Source organism: Pipistrellus kuhlii, unplaced genomic scaffold, assembly GCF_014108245.1.
Source record: "Pipistrellus kuhlii isolate mPipKuh1 unplaced genomic scaffold, mPipKuh1.p scaffold_m20_p_3, whole genome shotgun sequence".
Taxonomy (NCBI): Eukaryota; Metazoa; Chordata; class Mammalia; order Chiroptera; family Vespertilionidae; genus Pipistrellus; species Pipistrellus kuhlii.
Genome location: NW_023425529.1, coordinates 159,001,025 through 159,025,147, shown reverse-complemented (window position 1 = coordinate 159,025,147; position 24,123 = coordinate 159,001,025).

Below are 24,123 nucleotides of genomic sequence, written 5' to 3'. Positions count from 1 at the left end.
TTTGTCAGTTTATGTTGAGGGCTTGACTACTTTTTATTGTAGCAAAATGAAGTATTTTGTTAAGCATTTACCTTTGGTCTTCAAGGTTTGCTCCTCACCCCTACTTCTCTACATAGAGACCTGCTTAGAGTCATAGAACATTTTGCAATTTGACTCGAGATCCGAAAGTTTCCCTTGAAGCTCTGGGCCTTGGGCTCCAATGCAGTCTCTGCAGTCCTGACCTGATTTTCTTTCAAATCCCTTTGGCTATGTATGCATCTACTGTCTGCTGGCAGATTTATTCTGAATCTCCAGGCTTAAATGCATTTTTCTCAGGAAAAGTTGGCCATAATGTTGCATTAATGAAGCTTGTTCATTTAGGGTATGCGGGGTTCTTTTCTTCCACTGGTGTGCGTGTTAGGTCCTATTAATGGTGAATTATGTGGACATTTTGACATAAGAATAGATCCCTTGGGCTCTATATGTAGAGTAGATTTGTTAATTGGAAAGTAGTTAAAAACAAACATACAAACAAACAAACAAATACCCCCATAAATCAAGAAGAAGAAGAAAAAAAAAAAGCATTTCTTTGGAAAGAAAACCTTTTTATTTTTTCTGATTTGAATAGTATCTGCTTTGGAGAGGATGCCAAAGTATATCGCTAGTTCTCAAGTATTATGGAATGTTTCCCCCAGAACAAGACATCCAGAAAGATTTTCACCATAAGTTGTCCCAGCCTCCTGATTTTTCACTCAACTTCTTGCCACAGTCTCCACAGCTAAAATAATTTTATCTGTAGCTACATTGCCTGTAATGGAGAAAGGGGTATCATCCCCATTACCTGACAGAGCATCCCTTTACAGACAAATATACACCAGCGTGCTCTTATCTCGGCTTGGAAGACTTTCTCTGCTGGCCTTTAATTGTCTTCAGTGACTGCTCCAAAGATCCTGGTTAATTTAAGATCCCTTCCCTGCTATTTCCTTAAATTTTGTTGTAGCAAATGTCCAAGCCTCCAGACTTCCTCTGGACAGCTTGTTTCCCTGCCCCCTGGGCTGTCTCATGATGATTATCATGAACTGGAACATGTGAGTGATAATTTTACACACACCATAGAAGTAACATAGGGTCAGTTTTCTGAGTCATTCTGTTCCTTGGATGGCATGTTATGCTGCATTGCAGTTGATTTGCATTTCGTGGACTCTTTGATTCAGTTGAAACACATGAATAATGTTCATTATGAGGCACAAAAGACTCAGGTCTGCTCCCAAAAAATGTTTTCTGTCTCACTTAGGCTTCCTCAGGATTAGATAACCTGAACTGGTGTGACAACCTGCACAGATGGTGCTGGCAGCTGTGGGAACCAGGTGCAGATTTGGACCGGCTTCAGGAGGTTGACGGTATTGTTACCACTATGTACATACTCTCCAGAGAGGGGCACAGAAGAAAAGGAGAGTGGGCCGGAATGCCAGCTGCCCCTGGGGTCTGCTTGGGTTAGCACACCGCTGATGTGACCTTCTTGTCACCTGTATAAAAGCCTCGTTCTGTCACTGCCTCTCCCAGGCCTGAGATGTCACGGGAACCACACTGAGGATAAAGACAGAAAGTTCAATACTCATCAGGAGCGTAGGAAATAGTAAGCAAATGCTCCTCTCTCCCCTCCCTATCCCAGTCTCAATTAGAGATGCAAATATATTCAAATATTCTGCCTGATACATTCTAGGGTAGTGTTTGGAATGTGCTGCCCTAGGCAAGATGGGGATAAACCCACCTACCCTGTCACAGCAAACAGACCCTCCATAATAGAGTCACTAAAACATTTCGCTGCCCTAGGCAACCACCTGCTCTTCCTATAAAATCCATCCCAGACACAACTTAATTCCTCTCTGCCCAGTGGATCCATATCATAGACAATCTACGGTCAGGCAGAAAAACAATTTAAATGCATTCTAATAGAAAATGGAGTGTTTACCCCTAAAATTGCCTTTATGCTATTCTTGTGAAACCATGGATATTTAGTAGTTCTTTGCATTTCTGTCATATTTTCTGTAGGATTACACATTCTAGGTGACGTTAAGAAAAAAAAAAAAGAAAAAAAAAAAGGTGCTTGAATAAGATTTTTACCAAAAACAAATTTTAGCTCTTTCCCTGCTTTCTATCACACACAAAGGTAGTCAATATTAGTAGGCATAAATAAAGATAAAAGGGGCATAATCAGAAGCACTTGATTCTGATAAGAGTCTAGGAAGGAAGAAAAAGTATTAGAAATAAAAGAAAAAGGAGAGGTGTGGGCTTGTACATGGAGAGAGGAGAATAAAACATCAGCTGTGGCATCTCCTCACTTCAGTGACACTGCCTGGCCAGAGTGAAGAGACCCAGGCCTCTTTGGGGAACAGTCCTGTCACCCCCTCCAACCGTCCTCAAAGGAGCCCTGGCTGTAGCATGAGCATGATTCGGCGTGAGCTGTCCCCCCACTATTTTCTTTCCCAAAGTTCTCTAGCCTGTGCTTTAAAAGCTGAGGTCAGGCACCTGTTCTACAAATTATGATTGCTACAGAAAGTGGCTTTTATAACCTCAGGAAGGAGCTGATGTATACAGGAAATTCAACACCCCCGAAGCTCCACGCCTTTCTGACACACCAATGCCTTGTATTCTGATATGTCGGTTCAGAATCATGTTCCAAACCCTGAAAGTCAGGGGTTGGAATGACAACATTTCCCAGTCCACAAGCTTCCTTCATCACGCTGGTTGGGCAGTGTTGCTATAGTAACCTCCAGCCTGTTTTATGATCCTCTGATGGTTACAGAGCATATGACAATGGAGAAAAGATCAGGTTGCAAGGCCAGCCCCCTCTGTCAAACATCCTGCATGATGAACACCTAACTTCCCAGCACAGAGTGGTTTCCCCCGCTGGGGAGGGAGGAGAGTACACAACGCCACAATACAACACAGGTTTGCAAATATTGATGGCAAACATCGTCAAATCATCGTGTTTAAAGTGTACTTTCTGAGGCGTTGGGTCGGTTCCCTGTTCTTCACAACTATTGTCCTAAGTGTCGAAGAGAAGAAATGCCATCTGTGACATTACACTTTTGTGTTTAGATGGAAGAATAGACACAGTGACTGAAAAACACTGCCTTCATTTTCCATCTGCCTTTTTTCATAGCCATCTTTAGTGAGCAGCAGGAAGCAGCTAAACTAGCCCCGGTTGGTCAACTGCCAGCAGCAGGCGGGGACTCCAGGGACCAGGGACGAGGGAGGCAGGAAAAGCAAAGAGCACGTAGAGATGCCAAGGGATGCCGGGGCCTCTGCACAGTGTTCTAATGGCCACACCTTAATCTGGATCAAAGAAGAAGTTAGGCAGCACTTCTTGGAAAATTAAATTGACTCAGAAAAATGAAGAACATTACACTTTAGGTTGAACCAGCTGGTTCAGAAACAGATCCATTCTTTGATTGTGAAAGGCCACAAATACTCTGTTCTTAAAACATAATATTTATGCCATGATTATGGTCATGTCCAACACAAACAGGAAAGGAACCTGATTAAATTTAATGTGAACATGATTACCTGTCTGTGGCTTACATCACTATTACGTCAACAGCTTGTCATCTTGAGAGATGAACAATTTGGTACATTAAAAAAAAAAAAAATCTAGGATCATTGCAAAAGCAAAGTGAATGTTAATTAAGGTTTGAAGCAATAACAGAGATGAGAGCTCATGACTCATCCAGGTCAAAACAGATTATGAATCTTGAAAGTCGGCATTGATCGTATGGCACGCATTGTTTCCTAAAGGCTACGTAGATGGATAGTTCACTGTGCTGGCTTAAGAGCTAACTAGCTGTGGGCTTAGGCTGCTCAGCCTCTCAGGACCTTCTTGTGTATCAGTAAAATGAAGGACTGGGCATTGGTGATTTTCTTTTATCTCTTCTGTACTTAGAATCATCTAGGAAGTATTTTTAAAATATATTTCTATTGATTTCAGAGAAAAAGGGAGAGGGAGAGGAAGAGATAGAGATGGAAACATCAATGATGAGGAAGAATCATTTTTTGGCTACTTGAGCCCGTAGCCCGGGCATGTGCTCTTTGACCAGAATCAAACCAGGGACCCTTCAGTCTACAGGTCGATACTCTATCCACTAAGCAAAACCAACTAAAGCTCTGGGAAGTGTTTTTACAAAAATGATGTTGGAGTCCAATCCCAGACAAATTGAATTAAAATCTCTGGGAGTGAGTCCCAGGCACATACATTTTTCTATAGGCTCTCTGGATATTTCCAACTGCACCCAGGATTTAGAGCTATTATACTAGACAAATCCAAAATCTCTATTAGTACTAAAATAATTTGTTCTAGGGAGTGGGTCTCATAATTCAGGGTGCATCAGAATCATCTGGAAAGCTTGTTAAGATTGCTCAGCCCACCCCTTCGAGTTTCTAATTGGGACTTAGTAATTTGCTTTTGTAGCAAGTTTTTGAGCAGTACTGATGTTATTGTTTAGGGACCAGGCTTTGAGAACTTCAGTACCAGGGTGTATTTACACAAAAATACACATCTGACTGCACAACACAAAACAACTTTATAATTTAATGATACACATGGTAGGCTGGTGGTATAATTTTGAGAACCAATGATTTCAAATTATAGAATCCCCAAATCAAATGATTGCATTTTTGTAGTTTGTTAACTCTGACACAGTCACACTGGTATGAAGGTGTGAAGTTTCCTGAAGATATACTTTCCTAAGGAATCTGATAGACAGTACTTGAGCTTCTTTGCCTTCAATTTCTGATCAACTCTGGACCATGCCCAGTGAGTGACAAGGCTTGCAGTAGTTGGAGCCACACTGAGGTGATTCAGAGGCTCTAAGCAAACCATTGTTAGCGTGGTTTTGTTGTTTATAACATCTGTCCAGGACCAATATGTCTCTAATGCATCCAAGGCACTGGGATCATTTTGTTCTCCCAGCGCTGCTCTGCTAGCAGCATCTCCTGAATGAAGGAACCATCCATCCACAATTGTAGAACTTGTGGATCTTTCCTATGATGCACATACACGGATGCTTTGCATTTTCATTGCTCAGGTCTTAACCAAAAACTGGCAGACATTTGGTTTTCCTGCCATGATCTCTGCTCTTGCTCCTGTTTTACTCGTTGGCCTCTAGTCTAGGCTAGCATAAACATAAAGATAGTGCAGCCTCATTTGTACTGTTTATCATAACTTCCTAGTACCCCACTTCTGGATACCTGGGAAGCATCCCATTTTCTGGTTTTGTCATGGCATTTGGGTCATGTGAAGGTGAATTATGCTCTATGTGCCCTTGTCCTTGTCAGATTGGCCATTTGATTGCTGTTATGAAAATCCTGAAGAATGCCCCTTTTCTTCTGTCACCTTCATAAGCAATGTTTTTTTGATTTTCAGAGTCTCAGTTGCAGAATGAGAATTATACTGGCATTAGAGGACAGGCCCCAGATGGTGGGTGATAGGCAAGAAGAGTGAGACATAAACCCTGCAGTTGTGAAGTCTCAGAGATCCTCAGGTTGTTTGCTACTGTTAGAGAAGTATCCTGACATAAGCTCCATAAGGTCAGATTGCCTTTGCATATATTCATGCCAGTGAAAAACCATTCCAGTCCTGCGAAGCCTAGGGCACTACTAGTATCTCTGCACTCATCTCTTCTTTTGGTTTACATTCATGCCTTTTTTTCCTCCAATAGAATTTTGACATTTTCTACTACTCTAAAAATTTGAATACAAATAGAATTTCTTTAGTTTAAAACTAATGTTGAGAAAAGAACATCCAGTTCAAACTCTCTTTTCTTAATTTTCACAGTTAATTTTCCCTCAAGACAGTGTCACATGGTAACAGATGCAGAAGGCCTTAGGAAGATGGTGGATTTTGATTTCAAAGGTCTGTAAGAGTTTTGTCAGATTGTCAGATTCTAAACCAGCCCATGTCCTGGACTCAGTACATTCTATGTTTTCTGGTCTGTGCTGACAAAAGAACATTCTATGCTGGTCTGTGCTGATAAATATTCACCTAGTGTCCTCTGCCCTCCTGCTTCTTTCTATAAGGCTGATTCACCACCACAACTGATTCTCTGAATGACAAGTTTGGAGAAAGAAGGGTTTTGAATTAATATAAGAGTTGTACATTTAACAAGGGATTCAACCAGATGTTATAATTTTCTGAGTGTCTCCTAGATGTTAGGCTAGGTGAGTTAGGAGCTTGGCATGAGTCATTGAACCTTCTGTGAGATAGAAGTATTGATTTCCATTTTATAGATAAGAAAACTGAGCCTTGGGAAGAGCAGGCATGTTCAGGTAAACAGCAGGGGTAAGTTTGGAATCCAGGTCCACTTGAATACAATCATGTACTCTTGTAAGGACCTGTATGGTGACCTAATACTTCTTTTATTTGAGAAACAGAGCCCCGTCTAACTGGTGGAGGAGCTTCTGTAGTTACCCAGGACTAGCTACTAATATTGCTTCTCTTCAGGAAATTTAAGTCAGAGTTAATGGTGGATGAGGGTGTGACTGGGTATGGAGAAGAAAAACTTATCCAAATTATATTATATTAAAAATGGTTTATTATAGACAATGGGAAGAGGAATGTGCTAAACAGACCAATTGCTCTGAAAGACATAATTGGTTCCTCTTAAATATCCAAATATGGAACCAAAACCTACATTATCTTACCATATTTCTGAATTTAAAAGTGCACCTATATGTCTAACATTCAAGCAATATTATTTTTTTCTTTCACCAAGAATGTTGGGGGTATCCCATAAATTTACAAATAAATGGAGAATTCTTAATAGACTGTAAGATCTGACTTCTGTAAGAGGTTTTACTAAAATTCCAAAATATAGTCCTGAGTATGGGAATTTAATGTTCTTTCCAAAGCCTTCAACGAGTGTAGACTCACCCCAAGCAGTTATCATAAATAATAGCTCCTATGACTATTCTTGTTAGTGACAATACAGGGAAGATTATTTTCTCTGAAGTCATTCTGTCTAATTGACTTTAGAGATCAGTAATAGGCACTTTCAAACTGTAGCCAAAATGGAAATGATGACCCACTCAGCCATGCCATGGTGGGAGCAAGACAGAGCAACCTCCATAGAATACAATTATCTTAGTCTAATTTGCAGGGGCATATATCTAGTTACATTTTCTCCCCAGATAATCCCATACGACAAAGCTTCTACAATGGAGAAAATTCTGCAGTGGAGGATAAGAAGCAGAGCTGTGCTCTGAGGATTCACCTGTGGGAGGCAGGCTCCATGTCCTGGTGCTATTTGCCTAATCTTCAAATTCCACGAAAAAGAAAAATGCAGCCCAACCCCAGCTCCCTCTCCGAGTAGGAAATGTCTAGCTATAATAATTATCAGCTTCCGTTTGACCAATTCATTTGAGAAACAAAATTAATGCTTGTGAAATGTGGGAGGCATCTTTGTTACCCGCTAAAAAGACTTGCTCATCAAAACTCATTATCTACAAAATAGAAATAAATCCAGATAAAGGTCTTAAAAATGATTAGGGCAGAAGAAAGGAGAAAAAAATTCAATCCTTTGCACCAAACCAACATGGAAAAAAAAAAAAAAAACACTTTTTTTTTTTTTAATTTCCATCTCTGAATAGTTGAGTTTTACATACAGTTTTGGTTTATTTGGAGAAGGAAATTACTTTTCAAGCTTCTGTTACATTTTGGAAGAGAAGGAAACAGCCAAAAGTGAGAAAACAATATTCATTTGTGTGAATGATAACAACTGGCATTCAATTCTCTAAGAAGGAGAAAACGAGTGTCTTCGCTGAGTCTCTAGTTGACTAACCAGAGGTGAAGTTGAGAATATACCATATTCTTCTACCTACAATACGTTACAACTTAAAATGATATTTAGTGATACAGAAGTTCAACCCAAATAAGTATGAGCCAGGCAGCTTTAGGGAGAAATCATGGCCATGCATCCAGAGGCCATTTTGCAGACTGCCATACCTGTGCTGTGTCTGCCAAATGCTGGATTCCTTTGGACTGATTTGATGCAAGCAGATCAGCAGAAGCCGAATACACCCTGCTCCAAGCTCAGTGGGACATTGACATTTATGGGATGATAATTTTGGTCAGTTCAGCTATTTATACAGCCTAGAACCAGTTTCTATTATTTAAAAGGATAATAGTTTAAAATGTATAGGAAGTTGAGTTTTTTACCTTCTATTAACAATATGCAATTCAGAGGTACCCCATTTTTAGCCACATATACACAACTGACAAATTAGGGGATGGCAAAGTATTATAATTTCCACTTGCTTGTCAAATATTTCTGATTCAGTATAGTATTATTTTTTCTATTTTTCAACATTACAAAAGAGTAAAACACTCACTATCATTAACAAATTTTCATTATTGTCTTGCCTTTCACTAGAACTCATACAACTATTTCCAGTGATGATGTCTGAATCTGGGTAGGTAAACATTTGAAAACATTTTAGATAATTTTGGTATTCCTTCCACTTCAGCCATAGGTAAAACTTTTCAGCTTTTGTAAGAATTAGTGTACCAAGTGCATAGTTATCTAATACATTGAAATAGAACTGATGAACTAATGAATATGATGAATAGTCTCCCCCTCTTCCTCCTCCTCTTCCTCCTTCTCTGCCAGCTGCTGCCGCCTCCTCCTCCACCTTTTCCTCCAACTCCTTCTTATGTCTAACAATGAATGAAGCATTAATGGCTACAAGTCAATGCCCCATGGTAACCCTACATGACAGTACATGCATTTTTGGCACTTCTGTTGAGACACACCATGGTGTTCTGCCATAGAGTTCATTTGTGCCTTTTATTTTCCACCTGAAATTGCACCCTACTTTCAGAGCACTGCTTTCTACAAAATGGAAGAGAATTTTGTTTTTTTCCATTTACTTTGTATTAGCCATTAGTAAAATAGTACATAGGACAGCTTTTTTTTTTTTAATCATCTTGACTGCCTCTGTCTAGTCATCTCAAATGCCTTCTACAATGATACTATGAAGAGCAAATAAAGATTCTGGTTGTCTACAGTAGCTAGAAAAAATAAAAACCACAAAATGAAAAAATTTTCTGCTCTGATGGCTTCTTGGTTTTACATGACTCTAAAAAGCTGATTTAATATATTATTTCCCCAAATGTACTAGATATATTTCCAAATTAGCCGAAAGTTTTTGCATTCCACATGAACAACCCACTCACTGTACTACCAAGAAATTAATATTTATCAATATGCTCCCTTGGTATTCAAGAAGCATCCCAATTGTTATTATTCAGTATGAACTTTAAAATAACAAAATAGCCATTTGGTTTACTTAGGAAGGGGTGGGGGGACTTATTTTAAGGGATTAGCTAACAGGATTGTGGAGAAACACATCCAGAATCTACATGGTAGACTGGCAGGCTAGAGACCCAGGGGAAAAATGCACATATGGTCATTTCTGACTCTAGCATCAACAGTATTATTTCCTAATAAGAGGTCCAAATCACAAACATGCCTTTAATGACTCCCCAGGAAGATCCTAAACAGATGCTGAGGGTTCTCCTTGAAGACCTGTGCACCATGGATCCCACCACACAGGGAGGGGCTACTCAAGAGGTATTCCCAAGAACCAGAACTCAGCAGTGTTGGGATCTGAAACCTTATTTCCAATGTATAGTTCTCAGCAAGAACCATGATTCATCTGGTGTATGAAGTGAACATTTTTTTCCTACAGAGTCTGGGATATAGTAGTCTTACCTGAATTGTATGCTTAAAAGTTTTTCATAAACTTTTACCACTGGACATGGGAGAATTAAGAAATATACTAGACACACTCTTCCCTGCTTCCACTGTGTAGAAGCAACCCACTTCCCCTTTATTAATCAAGGTTGATTACCCCAGCCAGTACAGTAATATCCTCCTTTGACTGGCATTGGCTCATTGGCATGATGAGCAAAAGTGGTCAAGAGACAGTCTCACCTTTCATTTAATGGAACCATTGTGGGCCCTAGAGGAGGCATTTCTTCCTTGCAAACTAAAATCTATAAATAATTAGAGTCAAAAACTGCAAAGACAGGACAATATAATTTTATCAGTAGGGTAATAGAGGGGAAGGGAATTAGGGATTCAAGTCCACCTTGATTCCCAGACCCTTAGTCCTGATCCTGGTTAACAGAGAAACATGACCATATCTTGGTTGACAATTGAGAGAACATATTATCACATCCTTAAGACAGGAGTCCAGCACCACACTGTGTGGTCATCCAGTTGCACCATAACTAACCTTTCATCAAGCTATTGAACTGCCTTATAAGGTCAGCTGCTTCAAGGTGATGAGGTATTTGATAAGTGAATTTCATGAGCAACAGAAAATTGCTATACTTTGCTTGTGGTAATATGAGTTTCCTAATCAAAAGTCATGCCGAAATGTGAACTATGACTCTATTGACTAGAATATAATGTAACCCTGAGATATGATAGGATAGGCAGGTTGCTGGCCCTACCAACTGAAATCAGCAGCATCTGGTCTAGAAAAAAAAAAGCATCATCATATTAGTCACTATATACTAGGTGCCCAGGGAGTGGAATGAAACCACATTTGGAATAGCAATTGTGGTTGGAATCAACATTTGATGAATTTTATAATGCCCTGCTGTCATTTCGCAAGGTATTCTCAGGCTAAAGAGGTAAGTTGAATAAGAATCTGATAGGAATTGACATCCTTTGTAACTTTCTAGTCCTTGATCATGGTACTAATCTCTGCTACTGTGACAGAAAGGTGTATTTCATTGTTTTCCTATTTTATTTAGTAGAGGAAGAAATCTTAATCACCATATTGAAATTAATCTTCTCTGGTTTACATGTAACAACTTAAAAGATATGTACATTTTGTAAATATTTACTTTCTTTATAAAATATATCTTCCTTGATACTTTTCAGTTTTTCAATATGATGATTTATCTGTCTTCAAGTCTGAAAGGTTTTTATATTATTTCTTCAAATATGTCCTATCCCCATATTCTCTAAATTTTCATTTATAGTTATGCTAGACTTTTAAAATATATTCTGCATGATTTTAACAAAACAATTCATGCTGTATTCTGGGTAAAATTTTCGATTCTGGCATCCATTTTACCAATTCTCTTTTCAGCAGTGTCTACTATTTACCTCCTTACTAGAATTTTGATATCAATGACTGTATTTCATTTCCAATCAGTTCTTTTTATGTCTATTTTTATTTAATAATGTCATTTTCTTATTTTAGCAGTACTATTCCAACCCATGTCTTTTTTTTTTTTTTTAGCATTTTTTACATTCATTTTAGATTAATTTTAGGTTAATTATTTCTATTTTCTTTGGTAAGAATTCTCCCAGTTGTAAAATTTGATGACCAACTTTCATGACAATGGGATTTCTTGTAGTCTGTGAATTTTGTTTAAGATTTCCTTTTACATAGCAGATTTTGTTTTTCCTCAGCCTGCCACCATTCTATACCCTGAAGCTTGTCTTATTTTAGGAATTTTCAACCAGATTGCAGGTTTCCACACCTATCTGCAATGCCATCTAGTTTCCTTTCTTGCAAAGTTGTCTCTTATTTGTCCATCTGCAATATCAAAGAGAGAGAGAGTTTTTTCAGCCTCAATTCATTTTCATAAGGGTTATTTCCCACTCCTTGGCTTCACACAAAGAACTTGATTTTACTGTTTAGAATTCTTACCAAAGAAAATAGAAATAATTTATCACCAATTTCATGGCATTGAGGTCCCAGCTTCTGGTGTTCATAAATAGCCTTGCTTCCATAAATAACATAATTTCAGAGTTTACTTCTCTTTATTCCTGATCTATGGAAATTTCTCTTGTTTTGGAGTAAAATATAATTGGAGTAGATATAATTGCACATTTCATTTATTATTTTTATATATGGAAAGGAAGTGGGAAAATATCATTTCCTCCAAAATGTCATTTCTTATTCAATTTTCATTTATTTTGAATCAAGAAAACATTGTACCAACTAAAGTGATATAGGTGGCTGACTCCACAGGCAATCCAAATCCAATTCAATATATATATATATATATATATATATATATATATATATATATGGCATATCTTATATCTTTTCAGCATTCATAATGTGCCAGACTCTTATTAGACTTTGGGTAACAAAGATTAAATAGACTGTGATCAATAAACACAACTCAAACTGACCTAAGCAAAGTCCTGGCTGGGTAGTTAGTTAAGTAGCTTCCTGATACACAAGGCATGAAAGGAGATGTAGAAATGCATTTTTGAAAAAATGGGTTCAATCCCTGATCAGGGACCATATAAGAATCAACCAATGAATGCATAAATTAGTGGAACAACAAATTAATGTTTCTCTCCCCAACCAGGCCACCCCCCCAAAAAAATCAATTAAAAAAGCTGACATAAACAAGCAAAAATATTCTATTTATATCATTGAAAAGTCTTCAGGAATAGCTGGATTCAAAAGCTCAAAGTCCTGAAGTTTCTGTTTTGCATGTCAGCTTTATTATTGCATGAAGGCTTTCTCATAGCAGAAAACATGTCCCGAGAATTCCAGGATTATATAGCTTTATTGTTCAGAAAGAAAGAGAAATATTCTTTCTCTCTCTCTCTCTCTCAAAGCAATCAGGGGTGTGCAATACTCAGTCTGCTTAGAGGAAATGTTAAGGGGGAAAATCAGCCTTCCCATAAGAAAGAGAACTTTATGATATGTTTTCTACTAGCAACAACTCTTCATTTATTAGTGAGGGCTCAGCTGTGAAGGACACAAAAAAATATGAAAGTATACTATTTCTATGAAAGAACTTAAAACCTGGATGAGAAGATTTATGGTCAAGAAGTAATTAAGGAATAATACAATTTAGTAGATAGCGAAGCACTTTATGGACTATAAATATGACTAGATTTATGAGAAGATGTTTAATGTGAGCTGAATAAGAGAACAGACTTTTTTTGGTAAGAAATTGAATATTGAGTTGGATTTGATATACTTTTATTCTCTCTCTCTCTCTCTCTCTCTCTCTCTATATATATATATATATATATATGCACTAGTGTACATATCTTTGGCAATAATACTTATGTATAAAATACAACTAATATAACATACACAAAACTGCCATGCACAGTACACGCGCGCGCACACACACACACACACACACACACACACAGCACTATATGGTTCAACAACACTGAACTACTTTAGTACTCACAAAAATGACATGCTGCTTCCGAGTTTTATTATACTAATCACCAACATTAACCACACAGATAAATCACAGAAGGTCCTTTCCAAAGCTTTTGCACTGCTTCTCTCCAATCAGAACTTCTCCCAAATATCACTTTCAAGGGTGGTTCTCACCACTATTTAACATTGCAATTCCTTCCCCCTTGGGAGTTTCACTGCCACTCTCTCTGCTTACATTTCTCCCAAGCATTTATTGCCATCTGACAAGTTGTATAAAAATTTCCTTCATTTCTTAGTTCTACTAATTCTTGAGTTGGGATGCTGGATTTGAATACAGGAGATAATGCATTATTTTAATTTATTTGGTGCCTGAATTTCTAATAGCAGATAACACAAATTTGAATAAGATATTTATCCAAATATGTATCTGTATAAGACAGTTTCCAAGTTTGGATAGTCACAGATACTTATCAAATTTACTTACAGTGGTGCCTCACACAACGAACTTAATTCGTTCCAGGAGCAAGTTTGTTATGCGAAAAGTTCGTTATGTGAAACGTGTTTTCCCATAACAATACATGTTAAAAAAATAATTCGTTCTGTAGCATAAAATATGTTAAGATGACATAAAAAAGATAAATTTTTTGTTATTATTTTTATTTAGATACATCATGATATAAAAAAAATATTGAGTTTAACTTAAAAGGACGACTGCCGTGATACGTGCGTGATTTAATTCGTAATGAAGAACGATTGCCGCGATACGTGCTTAAGTTAAGCGCAGTGACTAACGACTGCCTGCAGTGCCTGCGCAGAAGGATGCAATACATCGGCAGCGATCGTGGAAGCTCGGGCAAAGCGGTCGTGGAAGCTCGGGCGACTTCGTTGTGTGAAACAAAGTTCGTTGTATGAATCATGAAATGAAGTTCGTTGTGTGCAGCGTTCACTGTGCGAGGCGTTCTTCATGTGAGGCACCACTGTATTTTTTACTTCCCTCCCCAAATCTTTTCTATATAATAAGAGAGGAATATGCTAATTATTTTTTATGCTGTGAGATATAATGACTAGATCACGGGTCTGCAGGAGGGTGGAGCAGCAAACTACAAGAGGGCAGCTGAGAGCTACAGTAGCTGGCAGGGTAGCAAGCTATGAGAGGGGGCAGGGGGAGCTACAGGAGGAAGGGGCAGTGGGTAGTGAGCTACAGGAGGGTGGCAGAGACCTACTGGTGCCCGGATTCCTGGGCAGGGCTACTAGTATAAATATAAAAGCATGGATTTTGCCTCTTCACAGCAGTGTCCTCTAGATGAGCATCTTTCAATAGACATTCAGTGGTTATTTGTTGACTGATGGAAGGAAGGAAGGAAGGAAGGAAGGAAGGAAGGAAGGAAGGAAGGAAGGAAGGTTGCAGAGAAGGAGAAAAAATAAGAGACAAATTGAACATAGATGGAGGTGGGGATTAGGATGGTGAGAAAGTATATTTAGAATAAATATATCTCACCCAACCCTAAAATACAAGAGTCAATGATTCTAGACCTATTGCTTCTAAAAACAAATGGCAATTCTGGTCTCCAGATCACAAATGTTATTTGTGGCCACAAGTCAACTCTTCCAACTCTTCACAACTCCATAGGTTTCCGTGGATTTCCATATCCTGAGCCCTATCTTCTGGAAGTAGACATTTTTCTTCTGCAGCCACCCTGGAAACAGAGGGGCCTGTGCATGCTATGAGTCTTCCATGTGATTGTCAATCTTGCAAAGGGAGTAAAAGGCTCAGCCCTCCTTTCTCTGGATGATGATAGAAGCTGGATCCCTGGCACCAGATATGCTGGGCACTGGTGGCAACAGTGGAAGTGGAGTTTCTGCACCAGACCATTTCTGTGATGTGGTTTACAGCATGTGTACACCATCCTCTTAAAGCAGCCCTCACGATCATATTTTGAGCTACCTAGTTTACTTCATTAAACATTTTTCTTTTGATGCTTAGCAGGTTAGTACCAGATCTCGGAGAAGTTTTAGTTTCTGTGATGTTTTCTATTTTCTATGGGAGAAAAGGGGGGCTGGAGGAATAAAGTTCCTGGTAGAGCTTTTAATTCCACTTTGAAACTTTCAAAGTTGAAATACTTGAGTTCCTTCATAAATTATTTAACTGCAAAACAGGTCATCGAAGCCAAAGTTCTCCGCCTCAGCACTATAGGCGTCTTGGCCTGGATCCTTCTCTGGCATGGGGATGTCCTGGGCACTGGAGAGTGCTTCCCAGCACCCAGAGTTGAGGAGTACCCTGCCCCATCTGTGACAACTGAAAATGTGTCTCCAGGCATTGTCCAATATTCTCCCAGGGGACAAAGTTGCCCCAAATTGAAAACCACTAATCTAGAGGCGAATTAAATGTATCCCACTATGTATATCTTTGTCATTTGAGGAATCCAGACTAAAAAGATCAAACCAAGTTCTTTATTCCTTGGATATGAAATGGAAATGATTGTTTTAACACAATACGGTTTTTTTCCCCTGTATTAAAACTAAAAGGAAATACTTGTTATGAATCATAAATCATAAATATCTTGAGTTGTTTTATTGCTTAACTACATATGATTAGTCACCTCTTTGTTATTAGAAATGCCACACCTTAGTATAATACATAATTTTTTGAAATGGCTTAGTAAGCTGGGTAAAGCAATAATGCATAGTGACATGTTTGGGAAAAGTATATAACTGCAGATAAGTGGTTATATTTTATGTTTTCTCCCCAAAATCAAACTTAGTTTTCTGTCAACCTATTCTCACTTAGAACATGAAGCTCTCTGCTATCTTCACGTTTATGTTGTGCTTTGTAATATCAGCTTCTTCACATTTTTACATTTCACTAGAAATTTTATTAAAGCCATTTACTTGTAATAATAAAGTGAGTGAGATATTTATAACAGCCTCAATTTTGAAAATACTGTAACCTATTACAATTCTAATGGACCATAACTAGAATTTCGGTTCATGGAAAATCTGTCATTAACACAACAGAATTACTAGTTTTCCAGCATAGCTGCTGAGACTGCTATGGCTACCAGCAAATTTTAAAGATAAAGAAAGTAGAAAGCTGCCCAGGCCAATAGCTCAATTGAAAGGAGTGTTGTGCCACTCCAAAGATATAAGTTTTTAGGTTACATTCCTGGTCAGGGCACATACTTGGGTTTTGGGAGCATAAGGGAGACAACTGATCCACGTTTCTCTCTTGCATTGGTATTTCTCTCTCTTCCTTCCTCAGTCTCTAAAAATTAATAAGAACATATCATCGGGTGAGGAGTTTTTTAAAAAGAAGAAACTATTGTTGATATTACAAATAATTGATTATCAAGCAATTATCACAATGAAGTGATTGCTTTGAGACTATTGCTTAATTACTATTACATAGAAAAGTATATATAGCATACAAAATTCATTGTTTATTATTATTTTTACAAGTGCAGATGGCTTGGTATTATCAGAGACACTAATGGAGAGTAAACTTTTAAATGTAATTACAACAGGAATACATCAAATGTTTTTTTTGTTTGTTTTGTTTTGCTGACATTATAATCCTATTTTAATTAAGATGCTCAGAACAGTAATTTTCCAACCTAACTATGTCAAAGAAAATAAAAGAGATATACTTATAATATTTTAAAGCTTTATTGTAAAATCATGTTTCATAAATACTAATTACATTGGTACATCTACACCTTTTTTATTTTAGCTGAAAAACATTACATTTAGAAAAATCTTATAATTCAATGACAGTATATCATAAAACTCTGACGATCTGTATCAAAATAATACAATATGCCTTATGGGTACGTATATAGTTTTGGGAAGAATGATGATGAGAAGGAAAGGCGTTAACTGTAATGATTACCAGGACAGAAGATAATTCAGATTTCTGCAGATCTTTATTAGATTTGATAAAGATAACATGATTCCATATCATTTTTGTATATGTGGAACTGATAACATAAATAGCTGTAGGATGGTTGAATAAGTTTTTTTTATAAAGCATTTCTGGACCACCAATATCTCTGGTCCACAGACTCTGAAACCCACCCTGCATTCCTTTTGGTTAAGTCCAACATGAGTGTGGTCCAGATCTAAACAAAACCAAATGTGGGCAGAAAATAAACAGCTGCAGGTGTGGGGGCCTGGGGTTCTCAGGAGGATCAGGGTTTTCCAGAAGATCTGAAACATAGCAAATCTCTTTCTGACACTTAGGGACTTAGAGATTTAGCTAAAGTTTCAGTGCAGTTTCATGCCATACTCTCTTTGGCAAATGGGGGCAAATAGTCAACTGACTTCCTGTAGGTTGTAGGAGGATTCATTTGATCAAAATTAAATAGCTGGATAGAAGTCTGGATCTCATGTCTGGTCAGAATTGTTGCTTTTGGTCACAGATGGTTGCAAGATGGTAGCACATATGGTTATTTCAAACCCTAGCACCATCAGTATTGTCATCTCCTAATACTAGGCTGAGATCACAAACAACCTTGCATGACTCCTCAGACAGATCCTGAACAGATTTCTCCCTGAGGACACACACCATTGATCTCAGCCATGCAGGAAGGGCTGCTCAAGAGGAATTCTTGAGTCCCAGGATCTGGTGGTGCTGGGATCCAAAGCCTTATTTTCAGGGCACAGTTGTAACCTTGTTCAGATTTTGTAAAACTTTTCTCTCCAGGTGGATACATCACCTCCCTTTACTAAAGGAATGCCCCATCAATAAAAACATCTGTTCTCTGAAGGAACCTCTCCTTCCCACGAGAATGAAACACACCTGTTACTTTCAGGAGATTGGAGAATTTAGGGCTGCGTGGCTTCAGAGGCCTATCTCCAGTGGGTTGCCATCCTGACCAACTCACCACCAGGTCCCTCAAGCCCGCCAATCATCAGTGTCATGCCAGTACTCACCAAGGATCACCTCTCTCGTGGCCGAGCAGAGTCTGCCAATACCCAGCTTTTGAGACAAATTGGTGCTCAAGTATTTTTCCTATTTATAGCTTTCTTTGCCCAAGGCTTTATCTTCCATGATTCCAATTCAGGCCCTTGTTAATAGCTATAAGCAAACTTTATTTGCAAAACTGAATTTGACCCACAGATTATAGTTTGCTGACCCCTGCTAACTATTATTTAATGTTGTTTACTTAGTGTAAATCAGATCATATGTTTTGCAAAGTCACATCCAATAATTTCACATGACAACTTCAGCTTGAAACTTCTGTAAGTCATCAAAATGTCAGTCAAGTATTTTGTATTATGTCTTTGTCAGTTAGATTATCAGGATAAAAATCTTTTATTCTCTTGCACAATTCCCTTAGTGATAAATACCCCAGAGGCCAGGCTGAAAGTCACATCCACTAATAAGGGTAATCATGTCTAATAGGAGCTCTGATTAATTTCCCAGATGCAAGCTCACTAACAGCATTTTTGCTTAGTTCAGATCTCAGACTCAGAGCTGGACTGTATTTTGGCAGTGAGGAGAATAAATGATATTTGGACTTTAAAATATAGAATCCAACAATGACTTTAAATTTAATTGGGAATGAATAGATGCTGAACTATAGGATATGAGAGGCAATCAATGAGCCTGTTTCTAATGTGGTTTGTTCATGTTGTTGGAGTTAACTTTGAACTGATGGAAACTAGGTTCCGGTTTTAAAAATACATTTGATTGTTAACCTGCTTTTGTTTTCAACTTGACAAATTCTACTGGGATCCGTTCATGCTTGTAAGTACCTGTGCGGACGCTGTCTACACCTGTGAATCGTCAGCGCCCAAGGATCATAGAATTCCAGCTGTAAGGATCTCAGATGTGAAGACCAGGCTTTTTGAGGTCCACTCTTCTGCCCTCTCCTTCCTCATGTAGAACTACATATCATTTATGATTACAAGCTTGAGTAGTTAGACAGGAGATGTTAATTAAAGAGTAGACTTGGCCATTGATGAACAACAAAGGAAGAATGGTGGCAAAGGGCAGCTGCCTCAGTCTCTGGGATAAGGAGTTGTGGAGTTCTTGACAAATGGTAGATTTCATGTCCCACAGAGGCCAATGGAACACAGCTGCTGCTGATTGTTGCCTTTGAGAAAATGCCCTGGGATTTTCAGATTAATTTTTGAGAATTGGTGAGAAAATTACTGATTTGTAAACACTAGTAACTTCTTTTTCTCTCCACAAATTTTCTATATATGCCAGCTGCATCTGACCTGATGATCATCTGATTATGAGCTCTGCTTTAGTTCATTGAGAAACTTCCCTCCATTACAAAGAAAATAATCTTGAGGGAATGAGTAATAAAGTCATCAGCCTTTTAGGTCTAAGAAATCACTGATCACAAAAGATCACCCTGTTCTCACTTATTCCAAAATAAGACACACCTCTGCCCCTCCTCAATATTCAGAGAAGACCTCTCTCCAACCTTCACCTGCTTCCCCTAGATCTGTGCATGACCCCCTTGTCTACCTGCCCTGTACACCCACCTCTATGAAATCCCAGGCCCCTTCTTTTTCTTTGAGATATTACTGTTCAATGAATGCCCACCCTATTGCATTAGCCTGAATTAAATTGTCTCTTTAATTGTCTGGTGCACTCTGTCTTTCTCACATGTGTATGTTTCCACATAGATTTTTTAAAAAATAATACTACAATAATTATTAATATCTACCTATAGCCAACACGCTAATCTTAATGTGGTGAGACAACTGAGCCAGTGGCATTGTCTCTTCTGGGCCTCAGAAATTAGCCCTGAAAATGTCACCATAACTGGTTTGCCTGGAGTGCATCTGTTTGGAACAGGAGGGCAGCCTGCCTCCTGCGAAAATCGGACGGCCCCTAGTGTGCTGACAGCCACTGCATCAGCCTTCCAGAAATGTGCCTGGAATTTAGACGATGTAGTGACAAAAATAATTAGCTCTCAGAGTGGATTTGAAAACTTCCCTTTTATGAAACCAATTCATTCAAAGTACTTATTTATGAGCATGTCTACACTAGCATTCTTATTTTACTCCAATATCAATTTTAATCTATTGTTAATCCAATGAGCACTAAAGAACATACTCAATTCAGTAGACATTTATTGATCACTTTGCTCCCTGCCAGGCCCTCTCCTAGATGCAGCATAGAACGGCAGGCAGGATGCATTCAAAGGGCGACCAATGGAGAGTGGGAGGTGCTGGAAGTGTAATTGGATAAGTGCACAAATTCCTTTCTTCCTCCTTCCCTCCCTCTCTTCTTCCTTCCTTTCTGCCTCCCTTCCGCTATTTGTTTAGTATATATTGGTGAGTCTACTAGACACATACTCTGTTTTGTAGAGTATGCAATCTGATGGAGGAGAAAAATAATGAGGGGGGTAACAAATATTAAATGTGGCCTTTTCGGCTATTATACACAAGGGGAATATTGAGTGCCGGCAGAATGGCACTGTGTTCCGTGTGGCAGATGCTAAGGGCACAGGAGCTGAAAGCCATGTTGTGTCCCCTTCACCTTTGTTAGATGGCCTCAGATCCCTCTTATGCTGAAACACGGCCAATCACAATGGCTTATTGGTGCAGTTTAGTTGGCACTCTCTCTTACACATTCTGTTGCTTCAAACAGAAGCACTACTATCTTCCTCACCCTTTTCAGAGAGAAGGTTTCTCCCCCACCCCCCATTTCATCTGACCCCCTAAAGTATTCTATTCTGTGCAGATGTTGGTGGCAGGATGTTAGAAAATTCCCTGGCAAAAGAACAAGTCTGACTTTCTAACAAAAATAAACAAACAGCCAAATGGGTAGGAAATGCAGGATTGGAAATAACTTGAGATATTAGGCTATCTGGCTTTTATTAGAAGCCTAGCCTCCTCTCAAGGCGGAGTTGTCATTATGACATGTTGAAATATGGTTAGATGATGCGTTGGTTCTCTTTCAGCTGAACAGTTTTTCTCTGAGACTCAGCAGCCCTCAGGGGCTGATTAGTATTGTGAGACAGAAACAGGCAGAATATGAGGGGAAAGTCCTCTGTATTAGATGCTACAAGGATTTCCTATTTTGATTTCCCCCCTTAGTGATAACCTCAGAAACTATGCAAATACAGAAATCAATATGGAATAGAATTTGCAAATATATGAAAAAATATACAAGGTATCTATCACCCCCTTCCACTTAAATAAGATAAAGTAACAGTACAGCCATATTGAAATGGCAATAATTAACAAGTGTGTTCAGAATGACCCAGGTCTTGAGTTATATCAACTGAGGGAGCCATCTGTCTATTGCCTTTAATCACAGGAAAAACAACAACAACAACAAAAAACAACAACAGCTATCTCTGGCATTTATCAACCACAATGTGTTTCTCAGTGTTTGCCTATAGAGGTTTCATATATGCTTTGATGTGAATTTTCACAATTTTGTTGATGACATATAGCAACAGCCTGAATTCAAAATAATGCAAAAGACAACCTAGGCTGAATCTTACCAGAAGATAGGCTTTTTGCTTGCCCCGTTCTCTTCACTCTTTCCCTTTACTCTTCTGCATCTTTCTCTCCCCCTTCCTTTCCTTTTGAATGATGACACTATTTTCTTCCTTTAGGACAAACCAGTGCCAAAGAGTAGGATGGACAAGGTGGAGGGGAAGACACTGGTGACCCACTGCTTTGGGACCTGAGGTTAACATTATCTCTCCAGACAACAACAAACTGGAGTGAATTCTTAAGAACAGGGAAGGACTGGTGAGTATAGAACCCAAGTTTTCTAAAATCTAAAAAGCTTATCCTATATAATAAAAGGTAATATGCAAATTGACCCTAACGGCAGAATGAGCAGGAATGACCAGGAACAACCAGTCACTAAGACACACACTGACCATCACAGTGAAGATACTCAACACAGGAGCTGCCCCTTATGGTCAGTGTGCTCCCACAGGGGTAGCTCCACTAAGCCACAAGCCAGGCTGATCGTTGCGATCACAGTGGTGGTGGTGGGAGCCTCTCCCACCTCTTTGGCAGTGCTAAGGATGTCTGACTACAGCTTAAGCTGGCTCCCTGCAGGGAGCAGGCCTAACCTGGCCAGTGGACATTCCCCAAAGAGTCCTGGTCTGCCAGAGGTAAGTCTGGCTGCCAGTTTCAGCCCGATCCCGCAAGGAGTGGGCCTAAGCTGGCAGGTGGACATCCCCCTAGGAGTTCCAGACTGTGAGAGCTATTACCACTGAAAGAAGTCCACTCTACTACCCCTAATTACTCACAAATTTCATAATTATTGAGAAAGGACTCCCAAGAAATTCATAAGAAAAGTTGAAGAGGAATAAATAACTTTCAGGTGTTACTAGTAACTGGGTGAGCCAGGAGAAGAGGAGAGGACCATGGGGGTGATTGGGATAAAATAGGAAGCTGTGAAGGGAGAAATTAGGGCAGGGATTGTAGAGGTGAGACATTGGGCAATTTTGTCACAGGCCTTGTGAGGTTTAGTCCTATTTATGTACATGAAACTGTTCATTTCCTTTCAAGTGACTTCTCAAACAATCACTACTTTATACTCACACTATATGCATTGGAAACATGTCTGAAAAGATTGACATTAAACTTAATAATTTCCTTCCAGAGGGTGGAATTGGAGAAAAAATATGAAGAGTTTTGCATTTTACATTTTAAAAAGTGCTATTAGAAGTATTTTAAAATGTACCAGGCCCTGTGATGAAGCCTGGTGACAGAGTCTCTCTCCCTGGCTGCACAGAGTTTTCAAGGTGCTTTAAAGGTTACATTCACCTTTGCCCTCCCTTCTACCTAAAAGCCAGTCACATAGATGATCGTGGAACAACAGTCTTATAACCATCAGATAATCATGAAACTGAAATCAGCAAGCTGAGAATAGCATTGCAGTGAGATGGAGTCACCTAGGTTCCCTGGGAACATCACATAGCCACCAGGTCAGCCCTGGACTTCATGTCACATATAAATAAGGCCTGAAGCAATTTGTTGAAAATTAGCATTTACTCTAGTTTTCTGCTTTTCTCAGCCCTGTACCATCCTGGGTGGTATGATCACCAAAGTGAGAACTTCTTTGTTGTGATGAGATTAAACTGATAAACGAAAGAATGAATTAACAGAGATTACATGTTCATGGGATTGATGGTTAAAAAAAAAAAATAGCTGAGGCCATTAGGGGGACAAGGGAATGTTAGGAGAATTTTTGTTTTTATTGAGAAAGAATTGGGAATATGTAAATGAAGGTGCAAAGGAGTGAGGGAGAGGATGGATACAAAAGACAGAATTGGTCATCATACTAAGGTGAGATGAAATGGGATCCAAAGCATGAGAAAGAGGTGGCCTTAAATTCAGCAAAAATGATGGTCCTGTGTAACAAGAGAAAAGGAGTGTGGATGCACTGCTTACGACAGTGATTGTGAATAATAAACTATGAATATCCTTAATGGAAAGGATGGCATGACCATCACCAATAGCATTCCTGTTTAAGGAGGGAGAGCTGGAGTTTTGGCTCTTGGCTGAGAGGCCATAGAATTACTGCAAGCAGAATTTCTTCAAGAGGATGACAAAACACTGAACCAAGGTGATCATGGTGCAAGGAGAGAGGAAAAAGAATGGAATCACAAGGAAATTCCTAGCTTCTTCAGATTTCTTTCATTGCCCACTAAACATCAGCCAAATGATAACATTCATCGCTTTCTACTTTCGCTCCAACTTCTGAGCACTGGGCCTACCCCATATTTGGGGGTTTTCCAAGTTATCCAAGTCTCAGTTCACATGCTGCCTGGCTTCTCTGTCTGGGCCACTTGAAGATGAGTATGTTCTTTGAGATCCGTCATCTTATCAGTAAGAATCTGTTTGATGTTCCCTCCTTAGTGTCCCTACCATTTCTTATCTTAAAGTTCCAGTTTCATCTCCTCCTGTCATCTTTGTTTTCCATCCTTGAGC